This window comes from Eretmochelys imbricata, chromosome 11, assembly GCF_965152235.1.
Source record: "Eretmochelys imbricata isolate rEreImb1 chromosome 11, rEreImb1.hap1, whole genome shotgun sequence".
Lineage (NCBI taxonomy): Eukaryota > Metazoa > Chordata > Testudines > Cheloniidae > Eretmochelys > Eretmochelys imbricata.
In genome coordinates, this window is record NC_135582.1 from 26,138,009 (window position 1) to 26,157,017 (window position 19,009).

At 37.7% G+C, this 19,009-nt stretch overlaps 1 protein-coding gene across 6 annotated transcripts in view; it reads left to right on the forward strand.

Annotated features, from left to right (window-relative positions):
• The window catches only part of MBD5 (methyl-CpG binding domain protein 5), a 254,423-nt gene that overhangs the window by 50,178 nt on the left and 185,236 nt on the right, over positions 1-19,009 (forward strand). For all 6 annotated transcript variants that reach the window (XR_013347482.1, XM_077829817.1, XM_077829816.1 and 3 more), the window contains one exon: positions 15,753-15,848. The gene's annotated coding sequence lies outside the window, so the exon portion shown is untranslated. The remainder of the gene's footprint in view (positions 1-15,752; positions 15,849-19,009) is intronic.

Below are 19,009 nucleotides of genomic sequence, written 5' to 3' on the forward strand. Positions count from 1 at the left end.
GAGGAAAAAATTCCTTCTCAATCTCAAATGTAGCATTAAGTGATATATCATGTGCGTCTGAGCAAGGATTAAATTGACTAAACCTTAGCATGCAACATGCTTCTGAACCAGTCTCCCATTATGTATGCTAAGAGGACGAGTATGGTACCAGCAGAAATCTGTGTAGAAGGATATTCAAGGAGAAACTGGGGTGAAGGAAAGAAATATTTTACTGCTGGCATCAAGGGAGATTGGGTACGCCTTACACTTACGAAAACTCCATTTATCCTCCCCCATTCTGTCCCTTGGAGCAATTGGCCATTCAGTCCTATGACAGACTGGTGGTCTCTGAATCCACTAATTGCAGGCTGGTGTATCATGTGCAAAATATTTCCTTTCTTATGGATTGTTGTGTTGGGAGCTCTTTCTAGTGCCATCCTGCCAGAGGCCCCATCAACTCGTTCATTCTGCATAGGCAAGAACCTACATTTTGTCATTTCATTAAGCTCCATAATATCACAATAGGTCATAGCCTCATATAGAAATGTTATATACTCTTTCTCTTACATATGATTAGACATTAAGGTCTATAGACAGAATTCAACTTCTGTTAAAATCTAGGGAAAGAATCCCATTGACTTGACTTCAGTGGGAGTTGGTCAGGTTGTATAAAAGTAGATAGCCTAGACAAATTTTTGTTAAGAGGCAAATTTACACACTACTTAAAATAATAATTAGCACTTCATGTTTTTAAAGCCCTCTACAAATATTAATTAATCCTCGCAAAACTTGTGTGAAGCAGATAAGAAAACATTACCTTATTTATCTGATGGGTAACTGAATCTGATTAGTTTTGGTTTGCCCAAAGCTGCAGAGCGACTGCTTAACACAGCTGAGATTTATAGCTTAGGAGTTCCTGGCTCTCAGCCCTGTGTTTTTAACACTGTATCCAGACCTTTATAGACTCATAGGCTTTGAGGTTAGAAGGGACTGTCATGATCATCTTTCAGAAGATGTAGTGTTTTCTTTTTATTAGTATCTTCTGATAGTCTGCTTATGAGTAAAACTGAATAAATGTATACGTATAGCTCAGGGGTTCTCAACCTTTTTCTTTTTGAGCCCAACCGCCACCCCCAACATGCTATTAAAAAAAACTCCACGGCCCACCTGCGCCACAATAACTATTTTCTGCATATAAAATCCCGGACCAGCATGAGGGGGTAGCAAGACTCAATATGTCTTACTCCTTATATATTTATACATGTTATTAATCAAAATAGAGTTTAAATAGGAAAATGTGCTAAATAAAATATATTGGTTTTATGATGATAATTACAAAGTTTATGGCAATTGATGGTTTCATGATGTTTACAAAGCTCAATTAAACAAATTTAATATAGGAATGTTCACTTACAAGGAATCACTCTATTAAATCACAGTAAAGCAGTCTTCTTAATCATGGTAAATGTATAAAAAGGGAGATGATTTTGTGCTAATGTGGAACACTGAGTCATTAATACAGGTCTTCAACTGTTTGTTAGTCAAGTGCTGTACCAGTTAAAGTTATGGGACTGTCAGTGACAGTTCTACCAACAGTGATTACAAAGTTAGAAATTTTAGAAATATAAACAGGGATTTATCTATTGAAATATCAATTTAATGTAAACATTTCTTTGGACAATAATACATAGCCATTTTTTTTCCTTTGCAGCATATACGCCCATGCATAATATTACTACCAAGGATGCCATTAGAGCTTCACAGCAACTTTTCAATTCTTCTTTTATACTGTTAAAGTAGTGCTATTCTGAACTACTGTGATGAAGCTTCTGGTCCACGTTCAACCCAGTTAAAAGTTGACTTCTCTATTGTTCATATAAATTCTGTACTCATATTGGCAGCTTGCAAAGGCTGATCTTTCAAAATAGGCAGAAACTTCAGTTCAGGGTGGTATTACAGTAGTAGTCTTTTCTGATATCACCATGGTCTTCCCTTAAGGGCCCTTCAGAAACAGTTCAAGGAGCTTATATGTGCTAAGTCTTAGTTACCATTAGGAGGAGTGCTTGGGTCTAGCCAAAAAATCAAGTTGCTGATCTCTTGTTCTATTCTGATGGTTTCAGTTTGTGTGAAGTGATTTATTTCAGACTTCCAGCTTCTTTTGGTTTAGTTTTGATGGGAAGTCCATTGACTGATTGCCTTTTTGAAAAACGGTGATGGTCCAATCACAATTAAAATTGTAATTCATGTGTCATGGCTTCCATCCAGTTAAAAAGCAGATATTTCTTCTTGTGGTTTTATATTTGTAACTGCATGCCATTATGTGGGATTTGTTCCCAGAATTCAAGGTCTGAAATCTTCTTGTCCAAACCTTATTAGAACATCCCAGCTCAGCTTTGGAATTTCAGAAACTTTTGAACAGCTGATGAGCAATTGCTCTGTGCTTCTTCCTGGTGCCTTCCATCCTGCCATAATCAGTTCTACAGTCTTTCCAAAGCTTCTTCTTTCCTTCTCATACTGTAATTTCTCTTCTTTCCAAAGTCCATTTTGAAGGTTTCTAGTGTTTATGTAAAGTATTTCCACATTTTTGAAGTTTTTTTTTTATAAATTTATTGAATGCGTCCATTGTGTAGCTGTACGGTCACTTGAATCATCTGTGCTCCAACAGTCTTAGTTTGGTTCAACACCACTGGGATGAAACTTGTATGAGTCTTTAATCTTTGTTATAAGCACCTGTTTCTTCATTTTCCACTTATTCTTATTTGATTTATATGGTAGAATCATTTTTGTGTTATCAGATATAAAGTATTTAACCAGCCCATGTGGTCATTCACTTCCTTATAAAATACTTTGGTAGGATTTATCTTAAATATTTTCACTGGTTTTACAACATATCAGTTTAATGTTTTGCCTAATATTTGCTATGACTTTGACAACTTTGATCATTATCTTTCAGTTATGGTCTTTAATCAGTTTTCTTATTTGAAATAAAAGTACATATTTATAATGACACTTTGGGGTTACAATTTCAAAGGTTGCATTTAAAGGATCGGTGTATAGCTCACCCTAAGGAGGAATTGGAAGGAAGGGCTGGAATACTGGGAGGGGGACATGGGAGTAGAGCCCCTTTCCCATAGACTAGGCCCGGATTTGGAATAAGGGCTTTATCTCCATCCTACTGCTCCTTCATGATGCTGGTGGGAGGGGAATAGGGATATGAGCATTGAAGGAGAGTGTTAGAAAAGTGGGTAAAAAGGAAGGGAGTCAGAGCTGTGCAGTGGTTGACACTTCAGCTCTGTTGCCCAAAAAATCCCACATCAGTCAATAAGTAATAGATACTTATATGGCCCCTGTCACTGTAGTATCTGAGTGCCTAACAGTCTTTAATGTATTTATCCTCACAACACCCCTGTGAGGTAGGGAAGTACTATTGTCCCCATTTTACAGCTGGGGAACTGAGACACAGAGATTAAGAATACTTCTATGCTGCAGCTGCAGGTGTAATTTCTATCTTGGGTAGAAGTACATGTGCTAGCTTTGATCAAGCTAGCTCACTAAAATAGTGTAAGCCACCAGAATACTATCCTGTCTGATATGCTAGAGATATATATATATATATATATGGGTGGCTAGCCTGGGCTGCTGCCCATGCTGCACTGCTGTTATTAGCGTGCTGTCTCAATCAAAGCTAGCACTGTAGGTCTTCAGTCTGGAGATTACTCTTCCAAGGTGACGTGTAGACATATCCTAGTGACTTATCCAAGGTCACACAAGAAATCTGTTCCAGAGCAAGGACATGAACCCAGATTTCCCCAGTCCTAACAACTAGGGCATCCTTCCTGTCATGCCCAGTCCCCACATCTGTCCCCATTCAAAAAATGTCCCTGTGACTCCAGCCTAGTCTCTGCACTGTTCCTACATCCTGTTCCCAGCTCCTCAGCCTATGGGTCCCATGTTGATGCCTGCCTCCTCTATGGGGAGGACATTTCTGGGGAGAGAGCCAGGCTGTGCTAGGCAGGCAGAGTGAGGAGAGATGATACAGAGGTAGTGTGATGGGACGAACACTCAGCTAGTACATTCTGTGGCCAATGGTAAACACTGTCAAGGAGCCAGAGGCAGTCGAGGGGGAGAGTTGGACTTGTGGTAAATTGGGGTGCTGAGAATTTTATTTTTAAACCAGGAAAATGACATGCCTAAAAAATTTAATGCAGAGTTAAGATGGCCCAGTGGTGCCTAGTGGCCTTCCAGAATGTGGAGAGTAGGAAATACAAAGTTAAGGTAATTGCCAGTGGTACATGGGGATAGGGGGCTGGCCAGAGTGAGGAGAGCAGTAGACTAGTTGGGGAAGGGTCATGGCTGGGGAAGTCTGACTGGAGGGAGGGCAGGCCCCAGCTGGAATGGGGGGGAACCTAGTGATGGCATGGGATTTGGCTGAGTGTACAACTCAGCATACGTAATCAAAGAAGTACATGACCCTCTTGTAAGCTGTTGTCTGTGCTATAAGTATGCAGCTTCAGAAGGTGCCAGACAGCAAGGAGTAACTTTTATGTCCTAACGCCTTCTAAAGTGATAATGGCTTAACGGGAAGGAAGAAGGTTAGCTGGAAATGTTGGTGTGGAGGGAGACAGTAGGGGAGAGGGGGAGAGATACACCAGTCATGGAATAAAACTGTCATGGTTTTGGGACATAAACTACGTCTGTGATTTCTCTCTCCATCCTGTCCACAGCTCCACTTTCCAAACATTTCAAAGCACAAACGTTATCACTATTCCACTATAACAAAGTGTATAGGAGTGGGGAGGATGGATTAAGGATCACATAGCGTCTTTTATCTTTAGTCTGCCACTGTACCCTTCAACCGCAAACACATAATCACAACAGCTTAAATGATCACAACCTCCAAACAAACAAACCACCTTCTTTCTGTGCAAAAAAATGAGAAGATTGACTGACAAAACTTCATAGTCACAGAGTTAAGGTTGCTGGGTGGTATTTTGTGCCCTTTCAGAATGTTGGATTCAGCAAAACTCCAACTTCTGAAAACCTGCAAATGCAGAGTTAAGGTTAACACCAATATCACCTTAACTCTGTCCTCTTAGAGTAATGATCCAATTAATCTATACTCACACTCCAAGTGCATAACGCTCAGGGAGTAGGGCACATGACCACTGTAGGACAGAATTTAATTCCTTCTCTTTACTAAGGCAAAATGTGTGTTTCGGTAAGCTGTTCTGAACAGAAGCTACCTATAACTAACCGACTCAACAGAAACAACACCACACCCACTGAAGTTTACAACTTCCTCACCCTTTTTCACAACCTCTTTACCTGTCTATCACTGTACTTCCATATTTAAACCCACAGACCACTCTCGCATCATGTCTGACTATTAATAATCCCCTTGGCAAGAAGATCCCTGTTTACCACTACTTCCACAACCTATAGAACTCAGTGCTGAAATGAGGCATACTGGATCACTCAAGGTACACAAGCACCTCTTCACTTTGATATCACATACAGTTGGGAGGAGGGCTCAGGGCTGAGACCCACGCTCTGGAGGGTAGGGCTCCACAGATCTCGTATCACAAAAACAGCTCTGCCAAGCTGGTTTAACTAATCCTTCCACCATTCAATACAGCTACACCTAAAACAGTTAACACAATTGGGTTCAGGCCAATAATTGCCAGCTCCAGGAGGTGGGGCAGGTTAAGGTTGCTTTTCAATGTATCTTTACCCTGGATTTCCTGGTTTTCAGAGGTTTGAGTTTTGCTCAGCTTTCCAGAAGACACAAGATATCACTGGGCAACCCTGGTTTTGTGTTAATGAAGTATCTGGTCAGTTAATATTGTTTTAATTGGCATGGTAACATTACTTATCAATGGCAAAGTGACATGAGAGTTATACATGTTTGTTGATACTTTATACCAAACCATACAATCATTTATTTCCTTTATGCCATGTATTTCACAGAAAAATTATTTTAGCAATATTAGAGAGGATGAGGTTTTTTGTGTACTGTTTTTCATATCCCTCAACTTTGAAAGCCATGCTCATATGGTATCAGCTGTACGAGGCTCACAGGACTCCTAGAAACTTCTAAAACTTACTTAAAATAGCTTTTCGCTAAATAGTAAAATTGTAATTTTAAAGCCTGATATCTCAAATTGTACTAGAGCTAGCAATGAGTGTTTCAATCATGTGAGCCCTGTATGTTGGATTGGTTCCCCTAGCCACTGGAAAGGCCATGATTGGGGCTTACAGTCATTTTTACACACATACCATCTCTTAAGAGTGATCTTCAGTCACAAATGAGGATCAGGGCCCACATTTTTAATATTTTACTCCAGGGCCTGAACTAGTATTATGCATTATTGTATGGATACCTGCATACTCTTGTCTTGACTTACGAAGAAAAATTTAAAGAGCTAAGTGTACATTAGATAGTTTGGCTAAGAAACTGCAAAGGGAAGACAGAACAGCCTACACATATAAAAAATGGTAAGCACTGAAGGTAACGATAAAATATTTAGGGTGGTACAGGGGGTTATAGTTAGGAAATAAAGGGGTGAAATTACATAAGAGAAGATTAAGGCTCTAATGTCAGGAAAAACACTACTAACTTTTTCCAACTTTGGTGCCTACAATTAATAAAGTAAGTTAATATTTAGTTACGTGAATGAGTGGTCTGATATTTTAGGTGCCTAGATATGGATTTAAGTGCTTAATTCAATGCACCTAAGTTGCAAAATATTGTCCATACTGCTTAAATTCTGCTAAGTTTTACAGAGCGAACAGAAGTCACAATCTTTGTGCTTGAAGAATTTACAGTATATAGTTCTGATCCTGCAATCTGATCTGTGTTGGTAGACGCCTGTGCACATGTTGGATCCCATTGACTTCTGTGACTCTACGTGGGCATGAGAGTCTACCCATCCAGATCAGCTCAATTTTAGACATGATGCAGTGGGTAAGAGCAATGAATAGTTAGATTGAAGGTGCGGGGAAGAAAGGGAGGACAAGGATGAAGGTGATATAAAGATCTTGTGGTTTTCTTGGTTTTCTTATATGCATGTCTTGACCATGCTAATGTTAATTTAGTAGGGAACAAACCTGCACAAGCAGGAAAATAATCTGCGTCTTTCCTATTTGTAATTTTTATTATTCTGTTAAGGTTGGGGTAATTTTAGAAAGGAAAGATTTATGGCAATAAACTGAGGATGTGCCTGTGGCCTGTTGAAGAAACACTTGTTCACAGATAGTGGACAATGACATAATACACTTGCAGAACTGTTAACACACTCGATTAAAGGCAATATGTTTTTTAGAACTGAACAGGTTATTTTTTCAACAAAATATTTTTGACTGTAGCCCAATCTATGAACCGTTAATTATATTGATTACTTAAGAATTTCCAGGTATCACTCTGGGGTTTGACAGGTTTTTGTCCCAAGATCAGGACTAGTATTTTTAAACTTATTGTTTAACTGGGAAGCCTGATGTGCACAGTTGCAACACTCACACTTTAGGAACGCTTCTGTATTTGTAATAGTTTATTAATACATTTAGCAAAGTCACAAACATTCTAACCCAACAAGGTAAATAGAGATAATACAGACTGTACATCTGAACGTCCTTATCCTCAGACCATCCCTTGCAGAACAACCTGAAAGGTTAGTCATTATCTTCCTCATCATCATAAGTGGCAATCATCCTGGCATCTCCCAAGGGCTATGTCTCTTCTCCTGCCCACAGACTGGGATACAACTTCTATAATATGTTACGCTGATGCCACTATGTCTCATGTATATTCAGGAGGGGTTTCTCCCATGCTCCTTATTTGTATTTCCTCACCCTACTAATGTTGGGGTGCCCTTCTCCTATCATTTAGTATATTAATGATCTCAGCTTATCAGATACATCAGTTCGTTGCCATGGCACTCTTGTGGTCAAACATCTGCAGATGTTCCCATCCTAAGATAGCCAAGAGCTGGTGTTAGCTCATGTTCCTGTGATTGGCTGGTGTTTTGGTCAAACTTTCCCCTTAAATGCTCTATTGTCAGTTCCCCAATATTAGGGGTGACCATAAGGCCATTTATCTGAGCCAAAGTTCATAGGCCTCAAGCCTTATCGTAACTGCTGAAGCCAATGTCTTACAGAATACAGGCCTCTGGATGCCTTGCATTACTGTTGAATAAAATAAATGCTAAAGCTAGCTTTATGGGCTACAGGACACAGAGATGCTTTTAGGTCTATAACTCTCACTGTCTGCATCTCTGTAATTTTTTTTCTTTAAAAATTGGTCATATCAGCATTTCGCTATATAACTCCACCGTCATAAGATTATTTCAAATCAAGTTTGCTGTGGTGTTTAAACTTCAGTTGTGAGCTAGGGTTACAAATGTTTGCAAAGATATTGTCCCTTTGAAAAGTTGTTCTGGCACTCAGTCTTGCTCTATTGGCTATCTTGGTAGGATTTTTTTTTATTTTAATTTTTTTTTTGCCATACACCTCTTTCCTTCCCACCCCTGATCAGCAAATACGTATTAGAAATGCTGGCCAGTAAATCTGAAGAGATTCGTAATAAATTGAAAGATATATTTTATGTGTTAAAGACAAAGATGGAAACTTGCATCTAAATTTAATATTTTAGTTGATGAGTTGTTGTCAATGGGACTCTGACTGACCTCAGTAAAGAAGAAGGTTCTCAGCTCAGATAAAATGTCATTAAATACTTTGTTAATTAAAAACAGAGAGGCAATGTTTAGTTAAAGATCATAGAATGGAGTACTATGAAAACCATGTCAAAACTTAGAAACATTTGGATCCTTTGCGTCCCTGTAAACAGGTTGCTTCCTGAGCTGGCAGATCTTGTTGAAAACAAAATTCCTTCTTGATAGGCCTTAAATACAAAGTAGGATCAATGTCCATTGGATGCTGTTATTAAATCCCAAAGAGGGAAGATGGACAGCTTGGAGTAAGAGCATAGTGATCAGAATATTATCTGAGAGAATCTGTGTGACAGCTAGCAAAAAAGAGAGAGATGATAGTGGGTAAGATATTGGGTGCTTGTTTCATGGATTACAATTTCAAAGAGCTGTATAAACATTAACTAATTAGTGGATGAATATTGGTGCTGTTTATTACTTACCTCAGCCCAGTGATTCTTCAGAATATATTTTTAATAATCACATAATGTAAACAAACCATTTTTTTCCTTTTCCCCCACCCCAAAAAACCCCCTTATATTTGGATAGAGATGAAAGTTAGAAATTATACTTAATTGTAGCATATATTATATACTGTATTTAAAATAGTTAATAATATATTTCGTGCAATATATTATAAATAGCATTTTAGAATTTCAGCTTTCACAACTTAAAAGTGGAATTTACTCTCTACACTATTTGTTTATCTTTTGCAGTTCTCTGAATTTTGTCAGTATGCCAATTAGTTTAACTTTTAATTTATAGTCATTGTCTAGTTAATTTTACTTCTAGGTTCTCCTGTACTAGTAGCAAGGTATAATTGTGCAGGGTAAGTTGATGTAACTTTTGGTGATAATACACTGCATTTTTCCTACTTAGAAAAGGTTGAATCTCTGTTTTAAGTGCAAAATTCAATTTAACCTTCACTATGGAACTCCAGCTAAAGCCTCTGTAACATCTTCTGGTGGTCTGCTGTAATACAGACATTCAGTCCAACTCTTCCCTATGGAAGTACATAAAGAATGGTGCAGATACATTTCTTTGTGCAATCAATACATCACAGATTTGTACATGTTTGAACATTGTGTGGCTTTGTGCTTATCTCCTGAAAATGTTTATACTTCGAAAAAATCAAATTTTGCAATCAAACACTTATATTCTCACTCAACATGCCATTTTTTTTACTTGTCAAAAAGGTAACATCTCAAGAGTAGTCATGGTTTTATATTTATTTTTAATCTGGTTAAAAGCATTCTTTTTTTCACTCTTTGATACAGTGGTTATCATTTAAATGCTAAAATTTACTGTTTGAAAGTAATTAGTATTGGTGTACTTTCAAACAATAAATGTCAGCAGTAAAATGGTAATCACTATATCTCAAAATCAACCAAAATTAAAACTCCTGCCCAAATGGTAACTTTTAAAAAAGTTTAAATGCCTGAAAATGGAGGATGAGGTTGAAAATAGCCGCTCGGCAGCTAAAGTATTCATTACCACAACTGTATTAAACAGTTTTTTCAAAGAGTCTTTAACTTTATGTCCAACGGGGTGTGCAGGGGTGGGGGGAGGGGCATTATTATGAAAAAATGATGTCAGAGTTTTTATAGGCAGAGGCTGCCTTGGAATTATAAAATGCTGTTAGGATTATATCAACTAACATAAGTCAGAGGTGAATGTACTTGAAACCTTCTAAACAGTGAAAAAGAGCATAATATGTATCTAGAGAGAGATATATTATGTTGTAGATCACATGACACGTATAATTTGAAAATAATTTGCTTACTATATCTTGCTTGTTCCTAAAACTAAAAAATTAGCTAATTTCCCTCCAGTTCCTTCCAACTAATTTGTTTAATTTATTTTCATGCAAGGAAAAGAAACGTCTTTCAGTGGAAATTCATTGTTGGATACTAAAATCTATTTTGCTGGTTCTCAAATGGCTTCTTTCCTAAATATTCCATTAACTGGGGAAAGTGGTCTGAATTCTGTATCTGTTGGTCCTGGTCCAAACCCACCTATGAACTCAACGTGAATCTTTTCATTTCCTTAGTGGGCTATAGACTAGGCTTATTTACAATAGTGTAACACAATTAACTTGGTTGGAATTATTGAATTTATATCAGTGTAGAATTTGGCCTTCTCAAGAAGAAAAAGCTGAAGCAACTGTGAATTTTTAGCTGCTAAACTTATAGACTTCTTATAGGAATTCCTTTTAAGCACGCACACGCTTTTTTGTGGTTTTGCATGAACAGAGCCCTACCCCCACTAAGAGCCTCATTAAAACTAATAGGGCTCCACCTGGGCACAAGGACCCCGCCTAGACAGATCCAATTGCAGGATTTGGAACCTAGATTGTAACTTCTTATGGTATGCGACTGTTTCCTCTTATATTTGGACAAAATGTGTTGACAGTATCAAATAATGGAAAAAAAAAATTAAGCTAGACCAGGTAATGTAAAAAGAAAACAACACCTCAAGAAAACAGAGAGATCTGCTTTGTAAGGACATTTTGTCAGTTTGAAAAACAACATCAGATCTTCATTTCCACTCACCCTTTTCATCAAACATTTGTGCAGTTTTAAGAAATTCACTTTTTAGTGTCAGGGAATGCCCAGGGGTCTGGTGCCAGCCTCAAGCTTATGGTTGTCTTTGCATCAACATGCAAACATAATATTTTGTGTTTACTCATATTCATACACACATTGAAATTATTTTTTTGTATTTGAAAACCAGTTGGATTCAGGAACAAATAAATTAAGTATGACATGTTAATATATGATCTATCTGTTCATGAATCTAACTTAATGTTGCTGTTTATTATTTGTAATATCATAGCGTCTAGGAGCCCTAGTCATTGACCAGAGCCCCATTCTGCTAGGTGTGTACACATACAGAACAAAAAGATAGTCCCTGCTCCAAGGAGCTCGTAGTCCATAAGATGAGACAACTGGTAGATGGGGGAGTACAAGTGAACAATGAGAAATATTAGTCTGGTGCACATGAACAGCCTAGGTGTTGTCAAGTGTCCTGTAGGTGTCAAGGTTCCTCCCCCACTCTGAACTCTAGGGTACAGATGTGGGGACCTGCATGAAAACCTCCTAAGCTTACTTTTACCAGCTTAGGTTAAAACTTCCCCAAGGTACAAATTAATTTTATCCTTTGTCCTTGGAATATCCACTGCCATCACCAAACTCTAATTGGGTTTACTGGGAAATGTAGTTTGGACACGTCTTTCCCCCCAAAATCCTCCCAACCCTTGCACCCCACTTCCTGGGAAAGGTTTGGTAAAAATCCTCACCAATTTGCATAGGTGACCACAGACCCAAACCCTTGGATCTGAGAACAATGAAAAAGCATTCAGTTTTCTTACAAGAAGACTTTTAATAGAAATAGAAGTAAATAGGAGTAAAGGAATCACCCCTGTAAAATCAGGATGGTAGGTACTTCACAGGGTAATTAGATTCAAAACATAGAGAAGCCCTCTAGGCAAAACCTTAAGTTACAAAAAAGACACTCAGACAGAAATAGTCATTCTATTCAGCACAATTCTTTTCTCAGCCATTTAAAGAAATCATAATCTAACACATACCTAGCTAGATTACTTACTAAAAGTTCTAAGACTCCATTCCTGGTCTATCCCCGGCAAAAGCAACATACCAACAGACACACAGACCCTTTGTTTTTCTCCCTCCTCCCAGCTTTTGAAAGTATCTTGTCTCCTCATTGGTCATTTTGGTCAGGTGCCAGCAAGGTTACCTTTAGCTTCTTAACCCTTTACAGGTGAGAGGATTTTTCCTCTGGCCAGGAGGAATTTTAAAGGGGTTTACCCTTCCCTTTATGTTTATGACAGTAGGCATCACGGCAAAGGAGAGTTTTGAAGGTGGATAATAAGGTAGCTTTGCTGATGTTTACAAGGGGCACATTCCAAGATTGATGAACAGCTCGGATGAAAGCATGCTTGTTATGAACATTTTAACAAGTGGACAGTGGAGGATGACATAATGGGCCAACTGAAGGCAAATATTAACATGTTTGGCTATTTGTTACATCTTTAGATTATTTTTTAAATTTAGTTTAGAATATATATCCTGTTTTTATTTTTATTAGAAATGGCTCTTTCTTTATACTGCAGTAATGGAAAATCTGTGGATAGGTCCATCAGTGGCTGTTAGCCAAGGTGGTCAGGGACTCAATCCCATGCTCTGGATATCCCTAAATCTCTGACTTCCAGAAGCTGGGACTGAATGACAGGGGATGATCACTCGATAATTGCTCTGGTCTGTTCATTCCCTCTGAAGCATCTGGCACTGGCCACTGTTGGACGACAGGTTACTGGGCTAGATGTACCATTAGTCTGACCTAGCAAGGCCATTTCTATGTTCTTATTTGCCCACATTTTTTTTTTTTTGGTAACTTTTTTTTTTAAGAATAGTAAAATATTGAGCTTGTTTTTCTTATAGTAAGAGTGAATAAATATTTTTTCTAGCTGTCTGTAAATTTTTATGATTTCATAAGGCTTACAATAGAGTTGTATACTGTATAGTAGACTTCAAGAACAATAGTAATCCAAAATCGTTTTGATTAATTTTTATTGATTTTTCTACAGAAACAGACAATGAAAAGTACAAAAGAGTAGATGATATGATTCCAAATACTGTACGCCTCAGGGGATCTCCAATAGAATTAGCCAATTACGCAGTTTTACAACATGTCAAAGCTGCAAGACCAGACCAAATAAAACCAGACAATGCTACCATAGACATGAAATGTTAATGTTGGGGTAATAGTAATAAAATAGCAAAAGATGTACATGAATAGCAACAGTAGGGAACGAAGGGGTTGGCAGGAGGGAGGAGTTAAAAAGAAAAAGTGTTAGGAATGCCATTCTTTCTTTAAACATAGTCCAAATTTATATAACTGCTCTCTGTGGTGACAAGCAGAGCTTCAGCCGCAAGACCTCAGCCGAAAATTATGTCCTAGGTTATTTACTTGATAATCTAAATTTAACTCTGCCACAAAGACTTTGGTTCTTGAGAGCTCCAATGATGATTTTACAAAAATGGAAGAATAGATTTCTGCTCAGAATAGAGGTGTGGTATTCAGACCAGTCCAAGTAACCAAGCATTTTTTTTCAAGAATGAAATCTGTTTAATCGGAAAACATCAGTTCTCAATTTTTTATACCTCAATCAAGGGAGTTGTATATCCATATACCACTGATAAACTTGTCTGTTTTGTTTATTTATGGGGCTGTCTCATGATAAAAAGTAGAAATATATGTAATGCACTATCGGGGAGCAGAGGATTTGTTTTTAAACTACGACTATGACAAATCTCATTCTTGCTATTTTTGTTGTATTTTTCAAGTAGTCTAGAAAGAATTGTCACTAAAATGCACTTTTAAAAAAAAATAGCTTAATTCAGTTTTTTTCTACAAACATTATAAATGCAGTCATAGAGTAATTGAAATATATATAAAACCTATATAATAAATAGTTCTCCTTTGATACTTTCTGGGCAGAGAGTCTATTTGAAAAGTTCATCTTCAGAGACTGATGGAACCAGTTTGATTTAAGAATCCTTCAGAAGAAAGTTATTTACCACCTAGTCTTGCACCACTGAAGTTACTGGGAACTTTACAATCATCTTCATTGGGTACAGCATAAAGCCCTCATTTACTGACTTTTTATTGAAGATTAAAAAAATAAAAAATTGACTGTATAGCTCAAACGTTGGCAGTACAGATAAAGCCATACAGCAAAGCTGAGATAGTATAGCTTCTCAGTTATAGCAGGCATGCTACACAGATTTAGAATTTTTGACAAAAAATAGTTGCCATTAAATGCACTTAATCACTGTGGCCCTGATCCTGCCTTCGGTATCCTGTGGGTAGGCTACAGTGTCTATGTGGAGTCTGTTTATATGATTAATGGAGCCTTACACTGATGCAGCTGTCCACCCACAAACTACACATTGCAATCATAGGCTCCAATCCTGCAAAAACAAATACTTATCTGGAGAAATATGGTTGACCACAATAAAATAATTAAAGATAAATGAAACTACTTACTGTATGTGTTAGACTGATAGCTGAACTATTGACCTGATCATGCTGTCTTGGCAATCGGTGGAGTGTCTTTCCTTGGCATTTTAACATATAAATTAAATTCTAGATGAATCAATATGTCATGTCCCTCCACAGTTTGAAAATTTAATTTGATTTCTGACATGTAAATGTATGTAGGTACAGAAAATTCTATCCATTGTAATAAATTAATCCATATTTTATTTATTTTTGAGAACACAAATACTAACAGATGGCATTTTATTATTAGATTTGTTCTTTAACAAAGTTGTCTGTGAAAACTGTAACTTATAATTTTAAGTTTCTCTTCTGAAAGTTATCTCTGAACCAGTGGTTCCCAAACTTGTTCCGCCGCTTGTGCAGGGAAAGCTCCTGGCAGGCTGGGCCGGTTTGTTTACCTGCCGCATCCGCAGGTTCGGCTGATCACGGCTCCAGGCCAGTGGGAGCTGCTGGAAGCAGCGTCCAGTATGTCCCTCGGCCCGCGCCGCTTCCAGCAGCTCCCATTGGCCTGGAGCAGCGAACCACGGCCACTGGGAGCCACGATCGGCCGAACCTGCAGATGCGGCAGGTAAACAAACCGGATGGCCCGCCAGGAGCTTTCCCTGCACAAGCGGCGGAGCAAGTTTGGGAACCACTGCTCTAAACGATTTTAATTCTCCAAAGTTGTACTAGATATAGTTTAATTTTCTTTCAGTATTTTTCTTTAACTTCTAGTCTATATGTTCAGTATTGGTTTTATGTAATTTTTAACATATTAGGTGGTCATTTTAATGGTGTTATTGCTTTGGGAACCATAACTATTGATTTCTTGAATTTGGTGCATTTAAAATCATAACCAAAATACTTTATTAACATAGCTAAAGAATTAAAATGAAAAAGAATGTATTGTAAGTTAACAGCATTATTCATTTTTGTACTTATTTTTTTTTTAAAGAGCCCAATTATGCTAAAATCAATCTGACTTTTGTGTACTGTTTGTATTTTTAGATGGTGCTGGAGAATGTTGGTTTTTGGATATATAAGTGTTGAAGAACGTAGTGTTTACAGACAAAATCTTTAAAATCTGTTTTTTAGACATCAAAGGTAGGTAAAAGTTTGTCTATATTTAAATACATGTATACAAACTAATACATTAAGTTTGGTTTTTTTATCTCAAATATGTCCTAAAAAGAACAGCATCAAAAGTTAGGAAGCCCAACTCAACTCTTCAGAAATGTGACTGTCTATAATAAGAGTAATCATCATAGTATTAATAAGAAAGCACAGCTTTCTTTTTACGTAGGTTATAAAAATAGGAACCTTTATTCAACTAGCCTTCTTTCTGTCTAGTCTTCTATAGCCCCCCATAACTGCACTATCCATGCATAGTGCCTGTCATACCTAGACTATGTCATGTTTTGGAATATAAAGAGCAGGTAGATAAGCTATTTGGAGGATTAGAGTTTATATGGAAAAGAAATGGTAAACAACATATAAGGTAAAAAATAGTGATAAATGTTGTTAGATTTTTGTGTAGGATTTTAGGTGTGTGATTCTCATTGATTTTAATTGAAGTTGTGCCTCTAAAACCCAGCATGTGCTTTGCTTTTAATATTTATCTTTATTTTGAAGTGTATGGACTCTGGCCATCAAAACAAATGTCAGACATTCAGGAGACTTCTCATGTGTGATTTTCTTTCCATTATACATATTGGTAAATTGAATAAGTAATGAAAACTTTAGATACTATTGTAACATGAAGAGTTATTCTATTTATAGTTAACTTAATAAATGGAGATCTGAAATTTTATTGCCCGCCCCCATCTCCCTTTCTGTTTTTGTTAAATTTAATCTGTGACAATATGTGGAATTTGTTGATGACTATGTTGTAAACATTGATTACCAGTACAGGTGATCAATAAGCAAAGCAATCAAGAAATAATTTTGTAATATAGTAAATTCTTGGCAGGCCAGTTTAGTTCACGTGCAACTTAGTTAGATGGGTCTAGGAATGACATGTAGCTCAGTTTCTAAGTTACTTCATTGAGAGGGTGTGCAGGGGAACAGCAAGTCCTGTCTCACCCTAGCTGGTCTGGACTAGCAGCTAGGAGCCCCTGGCTGGGGTGCTCCCAGCAGCATGGGGGAGATCAGACTCACCGCCACCTCCAGGAGCCTCCTCCAGCTGCAGCTGCTGCTTTCAGAGCCCAGCTCTGAAGACTTCACAGAAGTGAAGGTGGCAATTCCATGACCCCCCTACAACAGCATTGCAACCCCCATGCCCCTCTTTGGGTCAGGACCCCCACGATTACAACACTGTGAAATTTCAGATGTAAACATCTGAAAATGTGAAACTGACTAATTTTCAAATCCTATGGCTGTGAAATTGACCAGAATGGACCATGAATTTGGTAGGGACCTAATTATTGCTTGTAAACTGAGGTTCTGTCTACGTTACAGACCTACAGCAGCACAGCTATGCTGCTGTAAGGTCTCCTGTGTAGCTGCTCTTTGCCAGCAGTGCTGGCATAATTAAACCACCCCCAATGAGCGGCAGTTAGCTATGTCAGCAGGAGAGCCTCTCCTGCCAGCATAGCTCTGCCCGCACCAGCACTTTTGCCGGTGAAATTTATGTCGGTCAGGGGTGTATTTTTCACACCCCAACCAATAAAAGTAGTGGTGTAGACAAAGCCTGAGAAAATTGATATGGAAGTAATTGAGAATATATGTACACACATACATGTATTTTTACAAAGTCAGTTTTCAGAGTGAAACTGCATGTTAAGGTGTGAGGGTCAGTTGCGTATAGTTCAAAAATATGATTTGCCCAGGACGCCTTCCAATATCAAATTAAATGTTCTACACGTCCCCCCCCCTCCCCCCTTCCCCCCCCAAAAAAAAACCACTTTCAGGTATGGACTGACATATACCAATTTTTCCTCCCATTTCATTCTCCCTACTTTCTTCAGAGGTCCCATGCCTCTCTTCATCAGAAAGGTAGCAATGTGAGGTAGTCCCTGCCTACTACAGGAGCTTAGTTGGCTGTCTATCCATTGCTTCCAATCTCTGCTTGCCCACAGAGCAAGGAACCAAGTGAACAGCCATTATTCTTATAGTTATTGTGCTATCAGAAGATTCCTTAGCCTGGATTCTCTATTGTTTTAGCATGTCTTTGTGAATGTTAGTTACGCGTTTCAGAGCTTTTTGTTTTTATTTTTAGTTTTGTGATAGAGATTTAAAATATATATATATATATATCAGTTTTGGGTCTTTCCCATCCATATTCTGTGCATTTGTAGGATGGAGGATGTATTTTTTAAAAGTGCAGACTATTAGGATGCGTAACATGTGCTACAATACCAAAATCCTAAAAAGTAACTTAGTCCTTAGACTCTCTCTACATGGTGGAATAAAAGTATCATAACTGACCAGTCTATTGTGTGGTTGTTTTTTTCAGGTAGTGCATTTCAGATTACAAATAGGTGTGTGGTACTGCACCAAAATTTATTTTCTGTTTTGCATCTTGGGATGGAGAGCTACCACACTTGTAAAATTTTCTTGCCTATACTATAATTTCTGTTCTTGCTCATTTATTTTCTTTGAAAAATTTTTATTAAAAAAATAGATGTAACTTAAAAAAATAAAACTAGTTTAAATGGCATTTCTGGTTAACTTACACATACTCTATAGATCACATTTCTTAAAGTCTTCTATAGACTTTAAAATTAAATTAGGATTTAATTACATAATGTCTTTTTGTTTAATTGAATGTATAATGAAACCTTGAAACTACACGCATGTTACTTTAATTCCTCTTACCAGTCTTCAGGTATCTATCTGACATTTAATACATTTTTCATCATCTCAGTAAATATTTGTACAGATTGTTAAAGCTTGTTAATAGTTCCTGTTAGTAGGGCAGTCCTTCATACTATATCTCTACCCCGATATAACGCTGTCCTCGGGAGCCAAAAAATTTTACCGTGTTATAGGTGAAACCGCGTTATATCGAACTTTCTTTGATCCACAGGAGCATGCAGGGCCCGCGCGCCCCCCCCTTCCCCCCTCCCCGGAGCACTGCTTTACCATGTTATATTCGAATTCCTGTTATATCGGTTATGTAGAGGTTATTTTAAACAAGATTACTTTGCAGGAACCATCTCTGCTTCTGAAATGACTGTGCATTTGGGTTAATACTTCAGATTTCCATTTGATAGCCATATGTTTCAGGATCAGAAATTATACCCTCTTGCACGATAAATGGGACT